The following is a 7,172-nucleotide window of genomic DNA, read 5'->3' as shown; positions in this document are numbered from 1 at the left end:
TCATGTCCATTGAGTCAGTAAGAGCATTAATAAGTAAACTATTGGGGTGGTATTGGCAAACTGTAAGAGAATCTGATTTGGAATGTTTAGGAGTGAATACGTGGAAGAAAATTTGGACGGACAGTACTGATAAATTTGGTTAGATAAAGTCATGAAAACAAAGAAATGGTGATAAAATTGCTTGTGGAGCACAGACTCTGTCTGGCAGGAGGGAGGAGGTTCCATTGATGCTTTGCAAACACAGGAATGACAAATTGATGGTGCAGGTCTTAGTAAGGCAATACCAACTAGGAGGACCCATCTAGAGACTAATGCAATAGTGACACAAGAGGACATTAGTAGAATAAGAGCTGATAGGAACAGAGGAATGGGCACGTGGGCTAGAAAAGAATCAGGATACGCAGTGCCATTCTCCTCAGTTATTTCTAAGGAAAATGAAGGTGAAACAGGCAAGGAGGAGAGAGGCATCTTAAGACAGAGCAATAAAGAGGTGTGTAGTAGTGAAGTATGCAGGAAACAGAAAGGAGAGTAAGATTTGATAAAGGAGAGGGATTTGGGGGTAGAGGATGAATTGGAAGATTGGGATTGACATATATACATCATTGATTCTGTGTGGAAAATAGATAATTAGTGAGAACCTACTGTGTAGCACAGGGAACTCTGCTCAATACTCTGTGGTGACCTAAATGGGAAGGAAATTAAAAGAGAGGATATATGTACATGTACAGCTGATTCACTTTGCTGTACAGTAGAAACTAACACATTCCATGGATGGAGGAGCCTGGTAGGCTGCAGTCCATGGGGTCACTAAGAGTCGGACACGACTGAGCGACTTCACTTTCACTTTTCACTTTCATGCATTGGAGAAGGAAATGGCAACCCACTCCAGTGTTCTTGCCTGGAGAATCCCAGGGACGGGGGAGCCTGGTGGGCTGCCGTCTCTGGGGTTGCGCAGAGTCGAACATGACTGAAGCGACTTAACAGCAGCAGCAGAAACTAACAGGACATTATAAAGCAACTATACTCCAATAAAAACTTAGAAAAAAAGAAAGAGGGATTTGCTTGCACTTTGGAAAGAGATAGAAGTTCTCCTTTTCAACAAGTGTGGCTTTGTGGTTTTCTGACCATCTTGAAGCAACCCCACCAAAAGAGAACCCACAGGGCAACTCTCAGAGTGGACTACTATGGATCTAAAGGAAGACTGAGAAGAGGAGGGGGAAAAATTCAGGAAATTTTTAAAGAATAATTGATTTGTACCAGTTCTTCCTCTTATTCTTCCAGGTTGATGGGGAAGGAGAGATGAGTTTTTCATTTAATAAGTACCTATTAAGAAGTTATTATATATTGCACTCTGTTCATTAAAGCACAAAATCTTTCTAGATCCTGAAAGGTGATGCTAGTATCATGATCTTCATTTTATGGCTGGGGAAATTGTTAACTAAATTGTCTAAGGTCACAGAGTCAGTGAATGATAGAGCCAGGACTGGAATCTGGGTAGACCAGCTCCAGAGAGTAAGTTCTAATCATTACAATATGTGTCCTCTCTAGCTGTCCCAGGTATCTGCTAGACAATTAAAAAAATAAAAAATCAAATACCAGTATTGCTGTCATTTAGTTCTTTTAACAACATTCCCTGGTGTAAGTTATGGCTTTTAACAACCAAAGTGAAGGGTCCTAGATTAAAGAGCAATCTAAGACAAGATATAGGATAGGAGAATTCAAGGCATACTCAGGTAATGCTGATACTGAAAAATGTGATTCCTTTAGTTATTATTATTATTATTTTTTTGCCATGCCCTGATGTGCAGCCTGTCGGATCTTGTTTCCCAGAGCTGGCATTGAAAGCATCAAGTCCTAATCACTGGACCACCAGGGAATTCTCTAAATATGATTTCTTTTTGAGTTGGCAATTAGCTTCCCCGAACTTAACTGTCTTCCATTTCATGAGGATAAAATCTTTGGAGACATTGGGGAAGAAAGCTAATCTGACCCACTTTTTCAAAGAGCAAGACTTTGGGGGATTTCATTGAATGACTGGTAAATACCCTCTGCTTCCTGCCCTTATTAAGCTCACAGGCCACTGTGGCTAGGTGGGGGCAGGGATGGTTAGCTAACTCCAAGAGGGTCACCATCAGTTTCTTTCCTCTCCATATGCATATGCATAGTGATATTGTATCACTGAGAGGTACAGTTCTATTCTCTTGAATCTGGACTTGCCTAGAATGCTCTGACCGACCCACAGAGTATGGCAGAATGATTCTACATGATGCTGGGCCTGGCCTACAGAGGACTGACATCCTCTGTCTTGGACCCTTAAGGGTCTTCAGCTACCATGGAAGATGTTTGTATTAGTGTGCTCTGGCTTCTGTAACAAAACATCAGCCTGTGTGGTTCAAACAACAGAAATTAATTTTTTCAGTATATTTTCTGGAGAGTGGAAGTCCAAGGTCAAGGTGTGAGCAAGGAAAATTTCTCCTAAGGTCCCTCTCCTTGGCTTGAAAGCAGTCACCTTCTTCTGGTTTTCACACAGCCTTTCCTCTGTGCTCACTTTTCTAATGGTGTGTTTTTTTGTTTTTTGATTGGGTTAAGTGGCTTTATTAGAGAAAGCCAGGATTACAAAGGACTTGAGAGTTGGCCTTGGGGCCTTTCTTCTTGCCAAAGTTGGGCACAATATTGACAAAGCTCTGATTATACTGCATATACCTCTTGGCCCAGCCCATCTTCTTTTTCTCCTGTTTGGCTGCTTTGGGATTCTGACGCAGCATCAGCCAGGGACCATGGACTTCACCTCTAAGCATGTGGCCGGCTACTTGTTGAGTGCTCAGAGCCTCCACCCCACATTGGCCCAGGGTAGTCTCATCCTCTAGGGGCATCCCTGCCAGGGGGCACGACTTGAGTGATGTCCTTGAGGGAAGCTACACGAACTTAGATGGGTGACCGTCTCCTGGCCTGCCAATGCACAAGATGCAAATTCTTACCTGGAAGATCCCATGGACAGAGGAGGCTGGCAGGCTGGTCTGTGTGGTCACAAAGAGTCAGATATGACTGAGAGACTAAACAACCACAACTCCTGGCCTGTCACCTCAGTGTGTGTAGGTAGCTATTGGCTGAGGACAAAGAACTGAGAGTTGGTGACTGAACCGTGACTACTGCGGCTACCATGAAGATGGAGCTGAGAAAGAGCTTTATGAACAAGTTTTTAGGTTTGATGGATTCCACTTTATCAACTTTTTTTTTTTTTTTTCTTTTTGGTTACTACTTCCTGTTTTTGGTTACTACTTTCTGAAACTCACATCCATATCCAGTCTTCATGCTCAAAGTCTGTAAAACCCACTCATCTTGCCCCTTTCTGATCTATACTAACTCACCCGTTTTCTCCCCAGGTCTACACGGGCTCCATGACTACTTTCCCGTTGAATTCCCGGCAGTTCTGTTGGTTTGCCAGGAACCTTCTCGGGAATAGAGCCGGCGCTCTGTGTCCTTTCTGGGAATGAGGAAAGGGAGTTCGCGCTTGTCCAGTCGGGGATCGATTCCGGGTCATTAGGATCTTAAAGCTTCAACATCCTGGGGTTACAGGGGAGGGCAGAGGGAAGGAGAGGGAAGAAACGTCAAACCATACCCAGGATTGAGAGGTTCAGTCTAAGTTGCTGACACTACTGAGAAAGAAGGTTTAGTTAATTTATAAGGATTCCCATTCTTCCGGATAAACCTTAAACTACTAAAGAATTTAACAGCTCGTGAGGAATGCATGTCCAGCGAATCTGAAGGTTTCATTTGTTTACCCAGAAATGTCAACCTGTCAGGATGGCCGAGTGGTCTAAGGCGCCAGACTCAAGCTCGAACAAGCTTCCTCTAATAGAGGTTTCTGGTCCCCGAATGGGGGCGTGGGTTCGAATCCCACTTCTGACAGAACTTTTTTTCTCTCCTGATCACCAACACTTTCTCAGTTATTGCATTCGTTCTTCTTTTTACTTTCCCCCCTTTCAGCCCTAATGACGGACGCCTAATGAGGTCCGACCCCTTTCTTTTCCGTTGCTACTTATCATGGATCCCGTTTTCCTTTGTGCTCTGATTTGTCACCAAAGGCGCTTTTCACCGAATGCTCATTAACCTAGGGGCGTCCTGGGAGGAAAAAGAACCTGATGGGAACGGAAAGACATGTACACAGACTCAGCGATTACAAACTGTCCTGAGCTCGCGGGCTATTGAGATCGTACTCTCACGCCTTTTCTCACTGGCAGAACGAACCTATCAAAAATTAAAAGTGCAGAAACTGAAAGTAGCTTGGTTCACTCGGTTAAGGGATTGGAATGTGAAAAGGAAAGAAATAGAGAAGGTTCCACCGAGATTTGAACTCGGATCGCTGGATTCAGAGTCCAGAGTGCTAACCATTACACCATGGAACCGCTCTTACTGTTAACTTGATACACTGTCCATCTGATATCTCTTTCTTTGTGTTCCTTTTTCTTTTTTTTCCCATTGAGATATAGTTGATTTATAATGTTGGTTTCAGGTACGCAGCATAGTGATCCAAAATTTTTATAGACTGCACTTCATTTTAAATTACTCTATCCTTGTGCTTTTTATTTATTTATTTATTTTTTAACCAACAGAGATGTATAAAAAACAATTTAAAATGAAACGTGCCACTTTAACCGAAAGCTCTGCTCTTCTTCCTAATTGATTTTTTTTCTTCTTTTTTAATTTACGGGGGCTTTTTTGTTTTTTTGTTTTTTAAGAGGGATGGAAAATCTCTGCACTTTTAAGGTGAAAGACGATAGAGAAGCCAAACTCAAGGGTGGGAGGTTGTGGGAGGTTGCTGGTTGTTTCCCCTGAGCCTTCTTCCCATATTTCTTTCCCTTGATGTCTGGGGAAGGGCAGGATCCTGATCTGAGAAAATAGTTACCTCTGGCGGTTTTGATTTTGCCTTTATTTCCAACACATGCAAAAGCAAACTCGATTTCCATCTTGCCCTTCAAAAGGGAAAAAAGAAAAATTAACGTATATGTGTTTTTTTTCCCCACAGCTTCACTTTTCATTCTAGGATACCTGCAGATGCCTCCAGAGCAACCTCAGTTTCTTGGTGCTTCCTGCTTAGGTGTAATTATGGGTTTGCCATTTTAAAATTTGTCCTTTCGCTTCGAGATGCCTTAAGTACAGAACAGGTTCTCGTTTCTCTTTGACACCTGATGGTTCTGGTACATAGTATTAATAGAAACTTAATCTATGGCTTGTTGCATGCTGCTGCTGCTGTTGCTAAGTCACTTCAGTCGTGTCCGACTCTGTGTGACCCTATAGACGGCAGCCCACCAGGTTCCTCTGTCCCTGGGATTCTCTAGTCAAGAATACTGGAGTGGGTTGCCATTTCCTTCTCCAATGCATGCATGCACGCTAAATCGCTTCAGTCGTGTCCCTGTGTGACCCTATGGACAACAGCCCACCAGGCTCCTCCATTCACAGGATTCACTAGGCAAGAATACTGGAATGGGTTGCCATTTCTTTCTCCGCTTGCTGCATGAACACATAGATTAAAGGATGAGTCAATGAATGCATGCATGAATTAAAGAAGGAGTGAATAAATGACCCAGAGTCAGACTTTTTTGGAGGGTTTTCTTTTCCCTTCTCTCCATATGCTAAATCTGACATGTCTAAAGGACATGATTGTGGCTTTTTGCCAAGTGGAGGGTTCCTTTCCAGGTTCTAGCTCCCAGGTACAACATTCCAGTAGCCATAGGGCCCCACAAACGTTTCCTGGAGTGTGGATGGCCAAGAGAGGATGTCATAGTGCTGGGCATGGTCACTTATTTCTCTAAATTTTCATTTTATTGAGATAACATGATTATTTATCTAGTAATTATTAAGAACAACATATAATAAAGAGATCATATATGTAGCATCCCTGGAAAAAATACTCAGTATAAATTACTACTTTAGTCAGTCTAAATATTAATTACTGACCCTACATTCCTCATGGACCTCTGGTAATCTACCAAGGATGAATTGCTTATGAATTCCTGAATCGTTTTTTGCCATTCATCCTTTTGCTGGCTTTACAACTGAGCAAGGTGCCTGTCACAAAACAGGTGCTCAGTAAATATGGATTGAAGTGAATATATCTTTGGAGAGGTAGAGAGGGCAACAGTGAAATTCAAAGACTTTGCCCAGGTCACTATACAGTTCTCCTAAGTTCTTCCCTCCATGCATATCAACTCTCTATTCTATTATATCTGTTGGTTTTATAATTAAACCAGAACCTCAAAAGCCACTCTTCAGCAATAGCCTTTAAATTGTTCTCTGAGGTTAGACAAGGCAAAAAGGGGGCATAAATCAATGTTTTTTCAACCTTAGCACATTTTTTATCTCAGGGAAGGATAGTGGTAATGGAGCTGAAAGATACGGCATCTGGCCACACTGCTGCTGCTAAGTCGCTTCAGTCGTGTTCGACTCTGTGCGACCCCAGAGACGGCAGCCCACCAGGCTCCCCTGTCCCTGGGACTCTCCAGGCAAGAACACTGGAGTGGGTTGCCATTTCTTTCTCCAATACATGAAAGTGAAAAGTGAAAGTGAAGTCGCTCATTCGTGTCCGACTCTTAGCGACCCCATGGACTGCCTACCAGGCTACCAGGCCAGCCTACCAGGCTCCTCCATCCATGGGATTTTCCAGGCAAGAGTACTGGAGAGGGGTGCCATCGCCTTCTCCAATCTGGCCATGGGTTTGTTTACTTATTCTTGAGTTTGGAGTTTAGAAGATTGCTCTTTTCCCTTGGAATTATCCATGGTTGGTTCACAAGGTGAATGTGAACCTTATATCGCAAGGTGAATGTCAACAAAGACCACTGAGAGGAATGTCTAGGGGAAGAAATGACTGGGTCCAACAATCCAGAAGCAATCTGTTCCCTCATAATCTGAGCAGGAATGGTTTACACTTACCTGGTAGCAGAGCTGAATCCAAAAAGAACAAGTCAGTGTGGCTAAATCAGTGGTCAAGAACCAAGTTCAGCTGTAGTGTCCTGTAGAAATGGGGCTTTAGAACACATGACCCTACCTCAAACTGAAGATCTCAAGGTCTTCCTGGCACCTGAGCTCTATATACCTTACTCACTTCACAAATTAGGAAGATATTCTTTCATGTATTTATTTATTCATTACTACTTACCAGAAATATCTGTTTT

At 42.9% G+C, this 7,172-nt stretch overlaps 2 non-coding genes across 2 annotated transcripts; one reads left to right on the top strand and one right to left on the bottom strand.

Moving 5' to 3' along the window:
- Positions 1-3,798: 3,798 nt before the first annotated feature.
- TRNAL-CAA (transfer RNA leucine (anticodon CAA)) lies at positions 3,799-3,909 on the top strand. The gene is made up of 2 exons: positions 3,799-3,836; positions 3,864-3,909. It is a non-coding gene; the product is annotated as a tRNA-Leu (tRNA).
- A 425-nt stretch (positions 3,910-4,334) lies between these two features.
- TRNAQ-CUG (transfer RNA glutamine (anticodon CUG)) lies at positions 4,335-4,406 on the bottom strand. The gene has a single exon. It is a non-coding gene; the product is annotated as a tRNA-Gln (tRNA).
- Between the last annotated feature and the right edge of the window lie 2,766 nt (positions 4,407-7,172).

The sequence above is a fragment of the Muntiacus reevesi genome, chromosome 20 (genome assembly GCF_963930625.1).
Source record: "Muntiacus reevesi chromosome 20, mMunRee1.1, whole genome shotgun sequence".
In the NCBI taxonomy this organism is placed as follows: Eukaryota; Metazoa; Chordata; class Mammalia; order Artiodactyla; family Cervidae; genus Muntiacus; species Muntiacus reevesi.
Note: the sequence above shows the minus strand (reverse complement) of the source record. Positions and strands in the feature narration are given on the sequence as shown.